Source organism: Scyliorhinus torazame, chromosome 15 (genome assembly GCF_047496885.1).
Source record: "Scyliorhinus torazame isolate Kashiwa2021f chromosome 15, sScyTor2.1, whole genome shotgun sequence".
In the NCBI taxonomy this organism is placed as follows: domain Eukaryota; kingdom Metazoa; phylum Chordata; class Chondrichthyes; order Carcharhiniformes; family Scyliorhinidae; genus Scyliorhinus; species Scyliorhinus torazame.
The window spans coordinates 38,982,157-39,001,491 of NC_092721.1; positions in this window are offsets into that span (position 1 = coordinate 38,982,157).

Here is a 19,335-nt window from a genome sequence, read left to right on the forward strand (position 1 = left end):
GCTGGCCTGTTTGAGAATATGCTGCATATACTGCTGGCTGCTGCATACCTGAATACTGGGTTTGTCCAGCATGAGCTGTCATTGTCTGCACTGCTGGTGCGGAAAAAATGTGTGGATATAGCTGTGGTGAATATTGGTGTGCTTCTCGTGGACTATAGCCGCTGCTTGTTATTACTGACCCAGTGTAATTGTTAAGTGATCCATCTCCTGTCATTGTGGCATCTGCTGTCACCCTGAGCGTGCCATCACTGAGGTTGTGGCACTCCCTGTCTGGAGTAAAGTCCAGCTTACGTGAATCAGAGTCAGCGTTTGGATGCTCCCCATCTGGAGTCTGGTCTGTTTTAACTGAGTCAGTGTTGGTTTGTTGATGCTCCCCGTCCGGAGTTTTACCAGGTTCACTGGAGTCAGCTGCGATTTCTTGAAGCTGCACGTCTGGAGTCGGAACATGCAGGAATACAGGCTTGTGGAGAAGTTTGAGCAAATGAGGGTGGAAGTATCATGGTGTCACCGGAGTCAACAGTGGTCTCACAGTGATCGTCAGGTGCCTCTGTACACACTAGCTGAGGTCTGTAACTTTGCACATCTTGCATGGGAAGTGGGATGCTGTCGTCACTCATCTCTCATACCGTGGGTAGATCCTCAGTAGCTGTTGTTGTTCACTTGGGTTGGGTAAATTGTCAGTCTTCATCTGGTGGCGCAAACAATGTGGGTGGACTGTCATTGTCTTGCTGTTGTCCTTCATTTGGGCTTGGACTGTCATCGTCGCTTTGTTCTTCACTGTAGCATGATAGACCGTCATGGTCGTCCTGCTGTGCACTGGAGCGTGGTAGACTGTCATAGTCTCCTTGCTGTTTACTTGAGCATGGCAGACTTGCATCATCTGCCGCTAGTTGGTCAGAGGAGGTTGCTAGACCCTCATGGTCTTGGTCCTGCAAGGACTGCGCGTCGGAGTCTTGCATTGCTTCTATCATGGGGGCGGTCCACGAGCTTGCTGTGGAGGCTTGTGACACTGGAGTCACTTCTTGTTCGTGCAAGGACTGCGGTGTGGCCTCTTGCATGTCTTCATTCGTCGAGTCGGGAACCCTGAGCGGTGCGAAGACCACACTGTGTGGCAGCAGGCCGCTCTCTGTGGGCTTGTACCACTCTCTGTCTCTTGGTTTCAGGCTGCAGCATCATCCTGCACTCACGAGTTTGGATGTCATATCTGATGGGCTGAAGATCCTCAAATCCGAAGAACGAATCCGCGTCTGCGTCGGATTCAGTACGGGGGTCGCCAATGTGCAACACGTCTAGTTGCGGTTCGGATTTGGTACTGGGGTAGCCTCCCAAGGTGAAAGGTTCATCCGAGTCATAGTCTTTTAGGACCATATCCTCACTGTTTGCGTCGGAGCTGGCATTGGGCTCGTGAGGTCCAGAGAAAATGTAAAGGCCGGTATCAAAGTATTCAAGGTCGGAATCATCGGTTTGGACGTAGGTAACTGCTTTTTGCACAGTACTTCGGAGGTTAATTTCATTTCCTGGTTCAATTTGAGGCATTGTGCTGTCATTCCAGGTGTAAGAAGGTTGTTTTACGGCTTTAAAAGATATTTTCTTTGATTTGGGATGTTTCCCCTTTAAATGGGCGTGGTCCGGGGCCACTGACATCATGACGCATGTGATGTAGCGCGTAGGAAGCGATTGCGCATGCGCAGATCGATGTTCCTTTCCCGTTGGCCGTTTTCGTGATTGCGCATGCGCGGCGTCTTGCGCATGTGCAACCGCCCTTCCCGTTCTGCGTGCTTCTCGCGCAACTGCGCAAGTGCAGTCCCTTTAGAAAGCTGGCCGCCAACCAAAATTGTTCTCAGCTCCGGGATCTCGGCCTCAAGGTGAGTACTGGCACTTCTCTTACCTTTTCTTGCTGGCTGGAGTGTGTTTTCCTCACCGTATTTGCCAAATTTGTCCAGGACTGCCTGGAAGTCGCTCCTGTTTTGCCCCTTGGAGAACTTGAATTTTTTAAAGATTTTTTCTGCTCTGGCACCAGCAATTGTGAGGCGAAGCTCTGTTTTTTCAGCATCGGCCATGTCTTCTAGTTCGGCTGCTCCCAGGAAGATTTCAAACCTTTGCCGGAATCCCTCCGGAATCCCCTCCAGTTTTCGCGGAGATCGCCGTGGCACTGGAGCTGCTGCGGAACCCGGATCTTGAACATTTCGCCCCTGACCGATTTCGCGTGAAGTTTCGCCCCTGACCGATTTGGGCCACTCTCACGATTCACCCATCGCACCCAGCATGAAGCGGCAGTAAAATTGCATTGGTTATTGTTGTTTTTCCCATTGCTTTATAGGCCTTAACTTGCTAATATACTTTGACGTGAAGCAGCAGAATATATTTTACAGGTATACGTCTTTGCACAGAATGTGTTCGATTGGCTTACATGCACAAGATGTTACTGAGGGAGACGAGAAAATTGTGTTTCCCGAAAAACATCCCGGGCGCAATTCTCCGCTCCTGCGACTAAGTGCCCACGCCGTTGTGAACGCCGTCGAGTTTCACGACGGCGCGAAACGGGGGGGGGGCTTGGCGCGACACAACGCCCGAATGACGCGGCGCTGCGCCACAAATGGTGCGATCAGCGCACGGAAGGACCCAGAAGGAGGAGAGATGGCTGAGCCCCGACCCTGTGCCCAAGACGTGGGCATCGCCAGCCGTCCAGCGCGGTTGGCGTGAACTTGGCATGGCTGCGAGTGTTGTGGGGCAACCCCCCCCCCAGGACTGGGGAGCAGTGTCGGAAGAAGCTGCACGACCTCACTCGGGCTGCCAGGGTAAGTGCCGTGAGGGTGCCCCCGGGTCACAACCAACCCCCCTCCTCACCCAGCATTATTATAGCTTATATCTGCACGCCCTGATGATACCCACCTAATTGTGATGCTTTATCAACCCCGCCCCCCCCAGGACAAGACAGCTCACAACCAACGTGAGCGTATGAGAACCGGAGGTGGTTCTCCTGTGCTGCACCCCCTAAATGTTCACGAGCAGAGGGCCCTTGACCTCGCTGGGGGATCCGCCACCCGGGAGGTAGCGGCATGCCAGAAGCCAGTGAGACAACCCTGCATGTCCTCACCCCCGCCCCCCCAACCCGTCATCGCCCCCCTCACACTCTGGCCACTGCACCCTCGATCCCCTCCCCCCTCACACTCATGCCACTGCACCCCCGATCCCCTCCCCCCTGTCATGATATTCAGGTGAACATCACAGCACATACATACACACATAATGATGGACAGATCAACGGACCAATCAACACACACAACACGACAGCCAATCACGGACAAAAGCATACACAGTACAAAGCCGGGAACACAACACTTCCTGGGCACTCGAGCAGGAGAGGGCTCAGGGCACAGACCTCATTGCCAGCCACAGAGGTTCACCATGTGCTGAATACCAGAGTTTACTATGTTTATAGTTAAATGAAATAAAACTGCGTTGTACCATAAGCAACCGTGTTGGTTCGTCTGTGTGTCAGAGTACCCAACACTTCACCCGCCTCACACACTGCCCCCGCCACCACCATACACCCGGCCCAGCGAGTCTAACGAACGCTGTATCGTTGTGTTCCCCAGGGCCAGCCGCCGAATGTCCAGGGTCGTCTCGGCCAAGATAAAGCCGACCATCTCCAACCTCAAGCGCACCCAGGATCGCACGGCAGAGGGTGGCAGTCGGTCGGACAGGCGGGCCATCCTCTCAGTCTGGGACGCTGGACAGGGACGCACATACGACGGACAGAGACAATACTGAGGGGCACAGTACGGACAGTGACGATGACGCACAGAGAACGGACACACAGTCCACGGATTCACCTCGAGGGCATCTTGCGCCGGGCCATGAGGGGGACCAGTGCACACCAGACTTCCTAACGGACGATGACCTCGAGCTAGCGGCACTGCTGTCTCCCACACCATCCACCATCGCAGTGACACTCACCTCGGTTGGGCAGATAAATGATGTGGCTCCCGGGTCACGGTCTGGTGCGCACCACACAGCCGAGCAGGTACAGCAGGTGGAGTTTGGAGCAGCCGAGGGGTTGGACGGTTGAAGGGCAGCTCAGGCCCACCAAACAGCTGCCGCCCAAACGGTTCCCGGGTTCCTGGATGTACTTGACCCACCCGGACAACCGATGCATGTGGACACCGAGGGACTGAATAACGGGATGAGGGCCATCTTCCAGGACCTGTACGCGCAGCTGGAGGGGCCCATCCGCGTCCAGGAGCAGGGAGTGGTGCCGCTCATCACAGCCACCCAGGCCGACACCGCACAGGTGGCGTCCATGGTGGAGGCAATGGGTGAAACGGTTTTGGCCATTGGTCAGCTTCTGCAGGGCATTGGGCTTCATGTGCACGCGTCATCCATGGCCCAGGAGAGGGCTACCCTCTCACAGGCAGCCATCTCACAGAGCCAACACGACATTGCCGCTGCTCTCCGGGCCCTGGCCGAGTCTCACCATGCCATGGCCCGGTCCGAGCAGGCGATGGCACAGTCCCAGCAGTCAGTCGCAGAGAGCATAGACCACCTGGTGCACGTGATGGATGGCGTAGCGCACTCGCAGGTTGAGATAGCACAGTCCATGGCAGGAATGTTGCACTCTCTGAGCTCCGTCTCTGCGAGCATTCGGACCATGGTCGATACCGCTGCAAGCCTCCAGGACTGGCAGCACCAGGTGTCGGTGGTGCGACGGGGCATGTCTCCGACCGCACCTCCGTCCCACAGTGAAGCCCGGGGGCCACCGGGTTCCCCGAGGGAGGAGGAGGTTCTGGGGCCGGTCCCGGTACCTTCAGCAAGGGACGTCCGGGGACACTCTGCCTCCCCCCGTTCCGTCCCTGGCGCATTTGGTGGGCAGCGGGCCGGGCAGGGTGGCACCACGCCATCCAGCACGCCCGCCGAGCAGCCTGGCCTCGTGAGGGTGACCGAGCGGCGCTGTGGTTAATGAGCGGTTCAACGTCCCTTTTCCCCCCCCCCCCGCCTCCCAAAATCGGACACCGTAGTCCTCAGCACTCCGACGCCAGCCACCCCACACGGGCACGTAATGAAATGCCTGTTACGAAGGCTGTGACCACCGGAGTGCATGGTTCAGCTATCGCCATGAGTCAGACCTTGGCTGGCGAAGCTCAGCTCACAGCTCCTCGCAAAGCGGGCTGTCATCATTCAACATGGCACTGATCACAACCGCTTACACAATCATCAATGTTGTGCAATCCCTTAGTGCCACAGTGGTAAGCTGATGTAGAATTGGTGCCGTGTACACGGTGCGGGGTGGGGGGGGGGGAGGGGGAGGAGGAGGAGGAGAGTGGGTGCAGTGTGGTGCCCGTGTGCAGGGCTGGCAGTGCAAGTGGCAGTGTTCAGCGAATCCCTCATGGTGCATGAACCATGCGGCCACCAACGCGCTGCCTGCCCGCTGTTCTCGACGGTGCCGTCGTGCAGCCTCCTGGACGTAACTAGCACCCGGGCAGTGTCTGTGACCTGCGCCCCTCCCCCACCCTGGTGCACGCCATCCTCCTCCTCCTCTTCCCCATCCCCTTAATTTGCGTTAGCTCCGGTGCCGTTGGGTCCTCCCTCCTACTCCTCCACCAGGGCATCTCCCCTCTGCATGGCAATGTTGTGCAGCGCACAGCAGACCACAACTATGCGACCGACCCTGTCGGGCTGGTACTGCAGCGCCCCTCCGGAGCGGTCCAGACATCTGAATCGCATCTTCAGCAGGCCGAAGCACCGCTCCACCACACCCCTGGTTGCTGCATGGGCCTCGTTGTATAGGCTCTCCGCGTTGGTCTGAGGCCTCCGTATTGGCGTCATCAGCCATGACTTCAATGGATAGCCCGTCACCCAGCAACCAGCCCCTCAGCCGGGGAGGGCATCCATCGAACATTGCGGGGATGAACGACTGTGCCAGAATGTAGGCGTCATGCACACTGCCGGGGTACTTTGCACACACGTGCATGACCTTCATGTGGGGGTCGCACATCACCTGAATGTTCATGGAGTATGAGCCCTTCCTGTTCATGAACACTTCCCTGTTGTCTGCAGGCAGGCGCACTGGGATGTGCACACCATCGATGGCACCCTGGACCATTGGTATCCCGGCCACCTTGGCGAATCCACGTGCCCATGCTTCCTGCTGTGCTCGGTCTTCGGGGGATTTAATGTACCTGTCCGCGATGGCGGACAAGGAGTCAGTCACGGCCCTGATGCACCTGTGGACCGATGCCTGTGAGATCCCGGGGATGTCCCCGCTCGGCGCCTGGAAGGAACCGGTAGCGTAAAAGTTTAGGGCCACCGTCACCTTGACAGAGACTGGTATAGCGTGCCCTCTACCCATTCCAAGTGGTGCGAGGTGCGCCACAAGGTGGCATATACGTGCGACCGTCTCCCTGCTGAGCCATAGTCTCCTCCTGCATGTGATGTCCGGTAGGGCCTCGAACAACATTCTGTCACGGTACACCCTAGGCATTGCTGGACGCCTGTGGCGCCCTGGCACCACCATCAGTGGCTCCTCCTCTCCCCCCCCCCCCCCCCCCCCCCCAAGCACTTCGATATCGGTGCCCGCTTCCTGTGCATTCCTCGCCGTTGGGGGTTCAATGTTCACACTGGACATTCGGAGCCTGCGGCCTGCGCGGCGACGATGGGCCACTCCGCGGCCATCCCCTCTGCTACAGCAGCAACCGCTGCATCTGCAGCTACTGTGGGCCGTCTGAGTCTACGCTGCCGGATGGCCACCTGCAGAGCTGCGGCTCCAAACACGGCAGTGAACATCGCTGTCTGGTTGGCATAGATGGTGACCTGCAGGAGGGTGGTGGGGGGCAGAGAAACGACATCGTGGTTCTTCCACACCTCGCCAGCCGGGTTGCATGGGATACCTGTGTGCCCTGGTGGCCTGGTCGCGCTGCATATACGTAGTCAGCCTAACACCTGGTCACTGTCTGCGTCCAACGGTCAGTTCACACCGTCCTCCTCATCAGTGTGCCAGTCGCATGTGCCCATCAGCCACACGACAACCTGCAGCCGTGTCCTCATCACCGTCCTGCCATATCAGGGCGGCTGACATGTGGCATCCACGGATGGACGACAACCTCCACACTTTCCCTCACTCCCCTCCCGCCTCCACTCCCTCCCTCACCCCCCCCCCCCCACCTCCACTCCCTCCCTCATCTCCCCTCCCACCTCCCTGTTGGCCACAGCGTTCTCTGGGAAGCCGACCCGGTCTGCAGAAGCTCCGGAACAGTCCGCTCAGCGTCAGCGAGCACGACTGGCTGACTACTTTATTTACCAGGTGTGAACGGCAACGGCGTGAACTGGGGTCACGCCGTTGGGACTTCGACCCATCCGGGCCGGAGAATAGCGGGGGTAGTGGAGAATCGCCATTTTGCGTGTCTCGGGCGATTCTCCGGCCTGCGCCGCGCAGAACTCGACGGGGCCGACCTCGCTGCTTGGGTGAATCGCGGGAGGGCGTCGGACCGGCGTCGCGTGGAAAAATGGCGCGCCAGGTGATTCGCCCAACCGCCGCAGCATCGGAGAATTGCGCCCCACATGTCTGGGAATAGAGGACTTGCTCTATCAGTTCCTCAGTGGAAGATTAGATGTCGCACATATCTCAATTAATTATGAAATAGAACCCGTACAGTGTTGTATGTTGGAAGGGTCCTCATAAATCACTGAATAGCTGAGTGTGTTTTACTGGAAGTGCTTGTAAATTCTTACAGACACTTTATTTATTGATGGCAAGAAACACTGTTGCGTGCCTAACAGCAAGAAGCTGCAGGGCTCATTGATATTCTGAGATAAGCATGTCGATTCTCATTTTTAATCTGTGGAAAAGAATAAGATCCTGTATATTATTGCCAGTAAAATGCATGTTTCTAGGTCTTATTAAAAGCATTTAAAAAGATATGAATTGGGAGAACTATAAGCATAAATGTCACTTCTCAGTCACGTTTTCAGATGAAGGACCACACTTATTCATTCACATTCAAGCAGTGTGGTAGCGTCTCACATTTGCCTGGATTTTTACATTGTGTGTTAAAGTCAACCCACATCATGAAGCATTTAATAGCTAGTTATATAGTTATAACTTGCGAAATCATCTTTTTTCCATGATTTATGTCATATGCTGCATTGTCAAATTATAGCGAATTGTTTCAATATGCACAATTACCATGTTAAATATTTGGCCAAAACAAAATCCCATTTAAATAACTTAAGTTTTGCAGAACCTACTACATATTTTTGAACAGTTTGACATTTTTCTATTTTAATGCCACTTCCTTAAATGTCTCATCTCCTGCACTTGAGATTGCAATTTAATGCCTGGCTTTCAGGCCTCTTCAGCCAGCTACTTACTGTATTACATGTGACAACAGCTCAGTGCCAATGGTGTCCCACATCATTCCATATCTTTCATGAAGAGATACCTGACCCCTCACAATAACAAAACTGAAATCAAGGTCACAATGGCACAGTAAAACCAATTTTCACCACAGTCTTGCCCTAATATCAACTTATTTTCCTCATGAAACATTTCTAAATATGATATTCAAGATTTTTCCGTTTAGCTAGCTGTCATCTATCGATCTAGAGCTATCTGTAAGCAGAGTGCATTTGTTATTTGCCTCCGAACTATAAGAGACGGCAGAATCTATTGAACGTGCAGATAATAGTTTGTGTCAAGGAGCCAGATTGAGCAGAGATACTAAAGCATGGCTAGGTAAAGAACAGGACTGTGTGGTGAGATGTGGATCTTTCTATATTTCTGTGTTTATGTGTGCAGGTATGTGCAACCAGGGTTAATCAAAGGAAAGTTTGTCAGATTCTGATTTCCTGTGGAGCAGAAGAGATTAGTCATAGAGAAAGCGAAATGAAGGAAAAATGTGTAAGAAAATCTATGAAATAAGTAAAAGAGTAGAATAATCATGGAACAAAGAACAAAGAAAAGTACAGCACAGAAACAGGCCCTCCAAGCCTGTGCCGACCATGCTGCCCGTCTGAACTAAAATCTTCTGCACTTCCGGGGTCCGTATCTTTCTATTCCCATCCTATTTGTCAAGGTGCCCTTTAAACGTCACTATCGTCCCTGCTTCCACCACCTCCTCCAGCAGCGAGTTCCAGGCACACACTACCCTCTGTTTATAAAAAAAAACTTGCCTCGTACATCTCCTCTAAACCTTGCCCCTCGCACCTTAAACCTATGCCCCCTAGTAATTGACCCCTCTTCCCTGGGAAAAAGCCTCTGACTCTCCACTCTGTCTATGCCCCTCATCATTTTGTAGACCTCTATCAGGTCGCCCCTCAAAGTCACTCCAGTGAGAACAAACCGAGTTTATTCAACCTCTCTTCATAGCTAATGCCCTCCATACCAGGCAAGATCCTGGTAAATCTCTTCTGCACCCTCTCTCAAGCCTCCACATCCTTCTGGTAGTGTGGCGACCAGAATTGAACACTATACTCCAAGTGTGGCCTAACTAAGTTTCTATACAGCTGCAACATGACTTGCCAATTTTTATACTCAAAAAGACTTCAAAAAGAGGTGGGTAAATCGAAAAAGGGAATGGAATTCTCACGGTGTACAATTACCTTCCTTAAACAGTACCTTAAGCTGAACAAAAGGGGAATGTCTGCTGTGGCTAATAATGGGAAATAAGTGACAGCAGATAGGAGAAATAAGCACGAGGAGCATCTGGGGAATGGTAATCACAACATAATAAGGTGCAAGATAATTATCGAAATAGATATGCATAGGGCGGAGATCAAATTAATAAATGGGAAAAAGCTAAAATGAGGGGCCATAAATATATAATATTCTGATATATCTAATAGACAATTCAAGAGACACCTCTTTACCCAGAGATTGGTTAGAATGTGGAACTTGCTACTAAAAGGAGCCTTTTGGTGGCTAACAGTTAATGTGAAGCTGGATGAGTACACGAGAGAGAGGAATAGAAGGTTATACCGATATGATTAGGCTAAGTAGAATGGGAAGAAGCTTCTGTGGAACATTAATGGCGTAGTCCAATTGGGCCAAATTACTAATTTCTGTGCTGTAGGCTCTGTAATTCTACACAATAATACTGGTCACTAAAAATTTACAATGAAATTATGGGTATGATCTTGGCACGTTACATCTTTTCTATTGAGCCAATTATTCCAAAGTTGGATGTTGGCCTTGGAAAATATTAAAATACATAACTCAACGTCAACACACATTTAAATCCATTTTTGGTGAAGGGTTCCCAATTGTTAATTTACTGTGAACAATATCACAGTATTACTGTTTGCTTTGAATTCTGGGACTTTAGTCTCATTATAGTTCTGCAACTTTATAATCATCTGATTATAAACCATTCAGGACATATTTGTGTCTCATAGTTTTAACAAGCAAATGGGATGAAGATATTGAGGAAAAAATACTTTAATTCAATGTATTTGTATGCGTAACCTTTGATACTATGCCATATTACTGATCATTGCTAATTGTAAATACTTTATTATTTAAAAATGAGACTTTCCCCATTAATCCACTTAAGTACAGCTGTTGGGCGGGATTCTCCGACCCCCCGCCGGTTTGGAGAATTCCTGGGGCGTGGCGCAAATCCCCCCCCCGCCGCTCCAACGCCGCCACCCCGATTCTCCGACCCGCGAAAAAGCCCGCCGACGGGAATTGCGCCTCGCAGAATCGCGAGAATCGGCGTGACGTGCTGGTCCCTGGGCCTGCTGCAAATCTCCGGCCCGGATTGGCCGAAGTCCCACCGACGCAGGACACACCGGCGTAAGTCAAAGTAGTTTTTAACGGCGTCAACCAGGCGTGCTGGCTGACGCCGGCGAAAGAGGAGGCAGGGGTCGGCGTGGGGGGGCTGTCACAGAAAAGACGGCATGGCCGTGGCTGAGGGGGTTTGCGATTGTCGCCGGCGGATGCCCCCCAGGGCCAGGGGTGGGTGGCTGTGTCGGGGTTGGTGCCGGGGGGGTGGAGGTGGTGAGGTGGGGACCGGGGGTGCCGGTGAGGTGGGGACCGGGGGTGGTGGGGACCGGGGGTGCCGGGGAGCTAGGGACCGGGGCAGTAGCCTGGCTAGGTGCCAGCTGGCAGCAGTAGCGACCATGCAGGCCACGGCACCTTGTTGTGGAGTGGGGTATGTACAATGATATGTCGACTATCCCCACCCCTTGCCGACCTTTATGTTTGGCCATTGATCTGGTACGTACTCTGGGCTAACACAGGCTGCAACTGGATGCAGCTTTAACCAAAAGCTACTCCAGACCTTGAAATTAGTTCAATCTGATTTATTGAACCGGTAGCACAGTTCCCTGTGCGTTTGACTCTCTACTAACCTAAGTGTGCTTACTCTGTCTGACTCAACCAGACTAGCTCTTAGCCACGCGCTGGAGGTGTGCTCCTGTAAATACACCCTGACTCACTCTGCCGATGTTCATCAGTGGAACGAGGCGGAGTGTGAGTGCTTCGTGCCTTTTATAGTGAGATACTATCCCTGAGTATCCTGCCTGCTCATTGGTCATGTCCTGTTCTCTGTGTTCATTAGCTGCCTGCCTGTGCCTGTCTGTATATCATTATCTGCATGTCTGCACATCATGACATCACCCCTTTGTATTTTTTTTGTTTTGTTGGCATATGGGAACGTACTTACATGTGAAGACAGCTGTCTAAAATGTGAGAAAACAGAACAAGCAAACAAAACAAATCTTCATAAGTCCAGTCTCTGGGGTTTGCGTCTGATCCTTGTTGACCGCCGGAGAGATGGTGGTGGGGACGATTTCATCGCACAACAGAACCATCAGCCATACATACAACATTTGAGCGGGGGGCAGCCTGTCGAACAACGACAGCTGGAGCATACCAGCCACCATCCGGTATCTTGATCCTGATGTGTCTGCCGGGGATAACACTGGCAAATTGGTGGCATGAATTGCCCTGCTTTTGCTGGTTTCTGAGATGCTGCACCTTCTGCAGCACCGGGACGTGATCCAGGTTGGGCAAGTGTATGGCTGGAAGTGTTGTCCGCAGGTCCCTGTTCATCAGGAGTTGAGCCGGCGACATGCCAGTGAACAGTGGGATCGCCCTGTTCGCAAGCAGCGCGAGGAAGATGACAGAAGCAGAATCCGCGGCCTTGCATATGAGCTGCTTCACTATGTGCACCTCTTTTTCAACCTTCCCATTGGACTGCGGATAGTGTGGGCTGGAAGTGGCATGTTTGAAATGGTATGACTTGGCAAACATAGACCACTCGTGGCTGTTGAAGCATGGGCCATTGTCACTCATGACAGTGAGTGGGATACCATGCCTGGAGAATGTCTCCATACAGGCCTTGATGTGAGGTCTGAGAGCTTCACGACTTCAGGGTAGTTGGAGAAATAGTCAATAGTCAACACGTAGTCTCGACCATTCGCACAAAAGAGGTCGATGACAACCTTGGACCATGTGGAGGTCTCAATTTCATGCTGCTGGAGCGTCTCCTTGCTCTGCGCTGGCTGGAAGTGTTGACAGGTCGCAGTTGAGGACCATGTTCGAGATGTCCTGGCTGATCCCGGGCCAGTAGACAGCCTGCCTGGCTCTGCGTCTGCACTTCTCGCCGCCCAGGTGTCCCTCATGGATTTGGCGGAGCACTAGGCTCTAGAGACTAAGTGGAATGACAATCCGGTCCAACTTGAGGAGGATACCATCAATCACCGTCAGGTCGTCCTTTACATTGTAAAATTGAAGGCACTGCCCTTTCTGCCAGCCATTGGCGAGGTGGTGCATGACACGCTGCAAGAGGGCGTCTTTGACTGTCTCATCGCGGATACAAACCATCAGACGCCGGGAGGGTGCTAGCACACAGCTGCAATTGTGATTCAATATGATGGAGCAGGACAATGCATTAACGATGAGCTCCTTGCCAGGCGTGTACACCAAGTCAAAGTCGTACCTTCTGAGTTTGAGGAGGATGTGCTGCAACTGGGGCGTCATGTCGTTCAGTTCCTTGTGGATAATGTGGACCAGATGCCTATGATCCGTCTCGACAGTGAATGGCGGCAGGCGGTAGACATAGCCGTGAAACTTGAGAATGCCAGTTAGCAGACCCAGGCATTCCTTCCCTATTTGCGCATACCTTGTTTCGGTGGGCGTCATGGCCCTCGATGCGTAGGCTACCGGTGCCCAGGATGAAGTGTCATCGCGTTGAAGCAGCACCGTACCAATGCCATGCTGGCTCGCATCTGTCCAGATCTACGTCTCCTTGTCTGGGTCGAAAAATGCCAAGACTGGTGCAGTGGTAAGCTTGGCTTTCAGCTCCAACCACTCTGCCTGATGTGCTGCCTTCCGCTCAAAGGCAGTGGACTTTCTCACCAGGTTCGTAGGGCCGTGGTGTGTGAGGCCATGTTTGGGATGAACTTGCCCAGAAAATTGACCATGCCCAGGAAGCGCAACACCGCCTTCTTGTCTTCAGGGACCTTCATGACTTTGATGCCCTTGACCTTGTCTGTGTTCGGGTGCACGCCCTGCTGAGAGAGCTGGTCACCTAGGAACTAGTGTCGACATGCCAAAGCAACATTTGGACCTGTTCCGCTTCAGACCATTGGCATGGACACAGCGGAATACCTGCTGGAGACGGGAAACATGCTCTTCAGGGGTCGTGGACCATATGATGGTGTCGTCCACGCACACACGAACCCCTTCAATGCCCTCCATCATCTGCAAGATGGAAGATCTCCGATGCCGAGACAATGCCAAACGGCATGCGATTATAGCAGTATCTGCCAAATGGTATGTTGAAGGTGCAGAGCCGTCTGCTGGACTCATCCAGCTGGATTTGCCAAAATCTCTGTGACGCATCTAACTTGGTGAAAAAATGTGCATGTGCCATCTCACTGGTGACTTCCTCCCGCTTCGGGATGGGGTAGTGATCACGCATTATATTCTTATGGAGATCCTTCGGATCAAATGCAGATGCGCAGGTCACCCGAAGGCTTTCTAACACACACCATCGAGCTGACCCAGTCAAGTCGGTTTGGTTACCTTGGAAATGATGCCCTGTTGCTGAAGATCCTTGAGCTGTGCCTTCAGGCGCTCCCTCAGCGGAGCCGGGACCCGGCGTGGTGCATGGACCACTGGCTTGGCATCAGGTCATAGCAGAATCTTGTATCGATATGGCAGCATGCCCATCCCGTCGAACACATCCGGATACTGAGCGAGGATGTCGTCAATGCCGGCCTGAAGATCCACATTGAAGGATGTCGTTGTGTAAACCTGCTGCACGAGGTTCAGCTGCTTGCAGGCATGTGCGCCAAGTAGGGATGCCCTGTCTGGCTTGACAATTTCAAAACATAACCGTGCGTGGGTGCTCCGGTTGGAGACGAATAGATGGCAGGATCCCAGTGCCGTGATGGCATTTCCATTGTAGTCCAGGAGCCTGCAGGCTGAGAGGAGTTTGGCAGAAGCAGTTGTGTCCAGCTTAAACTGGATGGAACAGTGGTTGACCTGCACCATCACACACCATTCGTCCGCAGAATCCACAGCGAGGATGGATTGAATTTGTGACGAGTTGGATGTGGCATATTTACATTTATAATTATGTCCACACAGTAGGCGGAGTCCAGGCATTCATCCCCTGGATCCGTTGTGCTGCCAGGATCAGAATCGAATCGTTGTTGTACACTCTGAACGTCTTCGGAATTGGGCGCGCTGGCCCCTGACTGGTGGTGCAGACCTGCACAAGGCTGCATAGTGTCCAGGCTTCCCGCAGGTTAAACATCGCCTGCCTCTTGCAGGGCAGTGTTTCTTTAAGTGGGCGTTGCCGCAGTTCGACATCATGACATTGGCGTCCTGACGCTCCGCGCGTCGTCGCACATGCACAGTGCGGGTGTCGGCCGCTTCATAATCCCGTTCGCATCGCGCATGCGTGGGGCCCTGGGAAAAGCACGCAAAATGGCCGCTTTCATCGATGCTGAGGCACTGCATCCGGGAGATGGCCAGCACACACTCTGCCTCGTGGGAGGCAAGTTTCTAATTTTCAGCTAATTTGTACCGGGCATAGCGATTTTTGCCGTGCTCATGCGCTGTGCATGTTTGAATCGCGACTGGCAGGGTCATATGCTTGATTTTTAGTAGCTGCCCTCTCAGAGGATCAGAGTGAACTCCAAAAACGATTTGGTCTCTGATTATGGAGTCAGCAATATTACCAAAGTTGCAGGACAGCGCTAGCAGGCGGAGGTTAGTTAAGAAGGAGTTGAAAGATTTATCTTTACCTTGTAGACACTGTTTGAATATGTAGCGCTCAAAGATTTCACGGTGTCCACTTCACAGTGACTGTCAAACTTGTCCAGGATGGTCTGAAACTTTGTCTTGTCTTGGCCTTCGGTGAAGTGAAAAGAGTTGAAGAGTTTGATGGCTTGATCACATGCTGTTGAGAGGAGAAGCGCAATCTTCCTTGCATCAGACGCACCCATGAGGTCTGAAGCTTCGATGTACAGCAGAAACTTTTGCTTGAATATCTACCAGTTGGCACTGAGATTGCCGGAAGTCCTGATCTGGTGAGGAGCCTGAATCTTCTCCATAGTGCCGGGATACATTCGCTGGTCGTCACGGAACGGACTGAGGTAAACCAGCTAGATTAGGCAGTCTCCTGGTAGCATGATGTGTTATGTATTCTGTGATAACACAGGCTGCAACTGGATGCAGCTTTAACCAAAAGATACTCCAGACCTTGAAGTTAGTTCAATTTGATTTATTGAACCAATAGCACAGTTAGCACAGTTCTCTATGAGTTCGACTCTGCTAACCTAAGTGAGGTTACTCTGTCTGACTGAACCAGACTAGCCCTTAGCCACGTGCTGGAGGTGTGATATTGTAAATACACCCTGACTCACTCTGTATATGTTCATCAGTGGAAAGAGGCGGAGTGTGAGTGCCTCGTGCCTTTTATAGTGAGATACCACCCCTGAGTATCCTGCCTGCTCATTGGTCATGTCCTGTTCTCTGCGTTCATGTGCCTGTCTGTATATCATTATCTGCATGTCTGCACATCATGACCGCCATCACCCAGCAATGTTGGCCGCCGTAGCGGGGGCCGCTATCTGTATGTTGCCCTATGGGAGCTGGAGCAGGGACATGGCAGCAGAGGCTGCCACAGAGGAGCGTGCCGCAGAGGGGCAGGTGGGAGTCGCCCAGGCTGGAGGGCCGCCCGCGCGACGGAGGCACCCGGTGAGGCCCCGTGTACCTTGTCGTCGCAGAACCTCACGGACCGGGCATACAGGAGGAGACTCCGGATGAGGCTGGAAACTGTCGCCCATGTCTGCCACCTGGCACTGCGTGGGACTGGGGGTGGGCACCCTCTCCCTGTGGCCGTCAAGGTGACGGTCGTCCTGAACATTTATGCCACGGGGTTGTTCCAGTCGCCGAGTGTGGACCTGTTTAGCATCTCCCAGACGTCGGTGCACAGGTGCATCCGTGCAGTGACTGACTCCCTGTATGACATCGCGGATCGCTACATCCAGTTCCCTGTGGACCGCGCCCACAAGGATGTCCAGGCAGCGGGATAGCTGCCATGGCCAGGATACCCATGGTACAGGGGGCGATCGATGGGATGCATGTCGATATGTGGCCATCAGCGGATAACAGGGCGTGTTCACGAACAGGAAGGGCTCCTACTGCACAGACATTCAGGTGGTCTGTGACATCCGGATGAAGATCCTGCACGTCTGCGCCTGGTACCCGGGCAGTGTGCATGACTCGTTCGTATTGGCCCAATCGTTCATCCCCGCCATGTTCAAGGGACACTAGCCCCGGCTGAGGAGCTGGTTCCTGGGCAACAGGGGTTACCCGTTGCAGCCGTGGCTGATGACGCCTATACAGAGGCCACAGACCGATGCGGAGAACTGCTACAACGATGCCCATGCAGCGACCAGGGGTGTGATAGAGAGGTGCATTGGGCTGTTGAAGATGCACTTCAGGTGCCTAGACCGCTTCTGTATGCTGGAGGCAGAGGAGGGTGAGGGAGCAACACAACAAAGGGCACGCCTCCCCGGATGTGGAAGGGAGTGGGGCAATGTAAGGGATAGACGGGCTGGACAGGGACGGGAGACTGCCAACCGATACCGACTGGACCAACGGGCACACGGTTAGTTGATAGCCGCACAGTTCACAGACTAGGGGGGGTGGATCGCTGAGCATGGGCATGGATAGCACAGTACGGCACCACCCTCACCCTGCCCACGATCAACCACCCTCTCCCCGCCCACCACCAACCACCCGCATGCACACCACCCCTCCATTACACATCTACCTGCGGCACAACGGGCAGGGCTCATGCTCTCCAGTAGAACCAGGACTATTGCATGGTGTGGAGGATGATGAAAACCCGCTCTGCGATGAGATCCGGGCTCTACATCGTCAGACAATGTCTGACTCATGGCCACAGTAACACCCTCCTCCCGGACCGTACCTACATGCGGCCGTGACAATGCAGCGCACAGACCCGTCGTCTGACCCGGGGGCGGGGTGGTGACGCGGGGCATCGGGGGGCGCATGCCACACTCGCCTGAGCTCGATGTCCTATCACCCCACCCCCGCACACATCGGACAGAGCACAGAGGCAGCTTCTGTGGTTGTGAAAGTGATTTTAATGACAAACAGTTCATACACATGCCCTAGCCCCCAGACCTAGTCTGTGCCCTGCACCCATGCCAACTTACTCCCATGTCTAATTTTCTGCCCTTACAGGCCGTATGACTACGCCTAGGTGGTTCCCCATTTGGTACAGCAGAACTGGAGGTGGACTGCTGTGACTCCTGTCCTGTGACTAGGGTCCCCTTTGGCGTGCGTTTCCTGGTGCGGCCTGGCCTGGATGGGCCAGGCAATGCCTCGGGCGACAGGGATGGTGAGCTGCCAGCCTGTTCTGCCCGTTGCCTACCAGGTGCACCTGGGAGGAAAGGGGGGGCGGGGGGGGGGGGAGTCCGAGGTGTCGGTGTTCCAGGAGCTCCCCTGCGGGGGGACCTGGAACGGGCCCCAGCACCTCCTCCGCACTTTGGGTGCCCGGAGGCCGCCAGGGCTCTCCACGGGTTGGCGATGCGAATGGATCTGGCACTCCTGACACCTGACGCTGCCAGTCCTGGAGGCCCACCCTGGTATCAACAAGGGTCTGCCAGTTTGCAGCCATGAAGTTCAGGCAGCTGGCCATCCCTGCCTGTGTGCAACGCCGGCCAGCACATGGGCAATGGCGCCATTGTCCTCCGCGATGGCCTGCTGGGACTTGGCCACCGCCTGCAGAGACTGGGCCACGGCCTGCAGAGTCTAGGCCACGGCCTGCAGAGACTGGGCCTGGGCCATTGCCTGCTGGGACTGGGCCACGACCTGCAGAGACTGGTCCACTGCCTGCAGAGACTGGGCCACGGCCTGCTGAGACTGGGCCACGGCATTGAGCGCCTCTGCGATCTGCTGCTGGCTCTGGCTCATGGTTTCCTGTGGGAGGGCAGCCATGTCCCGGGCCACGGACGCCGCCTGCACGGAAAGCTCCTGGTCTTGCATACTTCTCCCCATGTCTGACACCGTCGCACCCATTGCCTCCACCGTGGACATCACTGGTTTCGGCCTGGGTGGCGTGCATGACCGGCACCACTCCCTGCACCTGCATGCGGGTGGACTCCTCCACCTGCGTCTGCAGCTGCTACAAGCCGGCCGACACACCCTCCACTTGCCCCAGGGTCCCTGACTGCACCGGGTCTATGGGTGGGCGGGGGAACTCCAGGAACCGGGACCCGTCTGGGCGGCTGCTGGTGCTGGTCTGCCCTCCAACCGTCCAGCCCCTCGGCTGCTCCTACCTCCACCTGCTGTACCGGACGGCTGTGTGGTGCGTACCAGTTAGTCCCCCAGAAGCCTCATTGTTTAAGTGCCCAACTGAAGTGAGTGTCTCTGCGATGGTGGTGGGTGTAGGATATAGCAGCGGTGTTCCGTGGATGCCTTTATCGGACCCAAAGTCCGGGGTCCCCTGGGGTGGTATGTCCTTTTCGTCCGTCTGTCTTTGGGTGTTCTGGTGGGATGTGTCGTGTCTCTCGTTGTCTTGGGTTGATTTGTCCTGTATCCCAGTGTCCTGGGTGGGTGTGTCCTGTGTCTGTGTCCTGGGTGGGTGTGTCATGTGCCTCAGTGTCCTGGGTGGGTGTGTCGTGTGCCTCAGTGTCCTGGGTGGGTGTGTCCTGTGTCTGTGTCCTGGGTGGATGGGTTCTGTGTCTCAGTGTCCTGGGTGGGTGTGTCCTGGGTGGATGTGTCTTGTGTCTCAGTGTCCTGGGTGGATGTGTCCTGTGTCTCAGTGTCCTGGGTAGATGTGTCCTGGG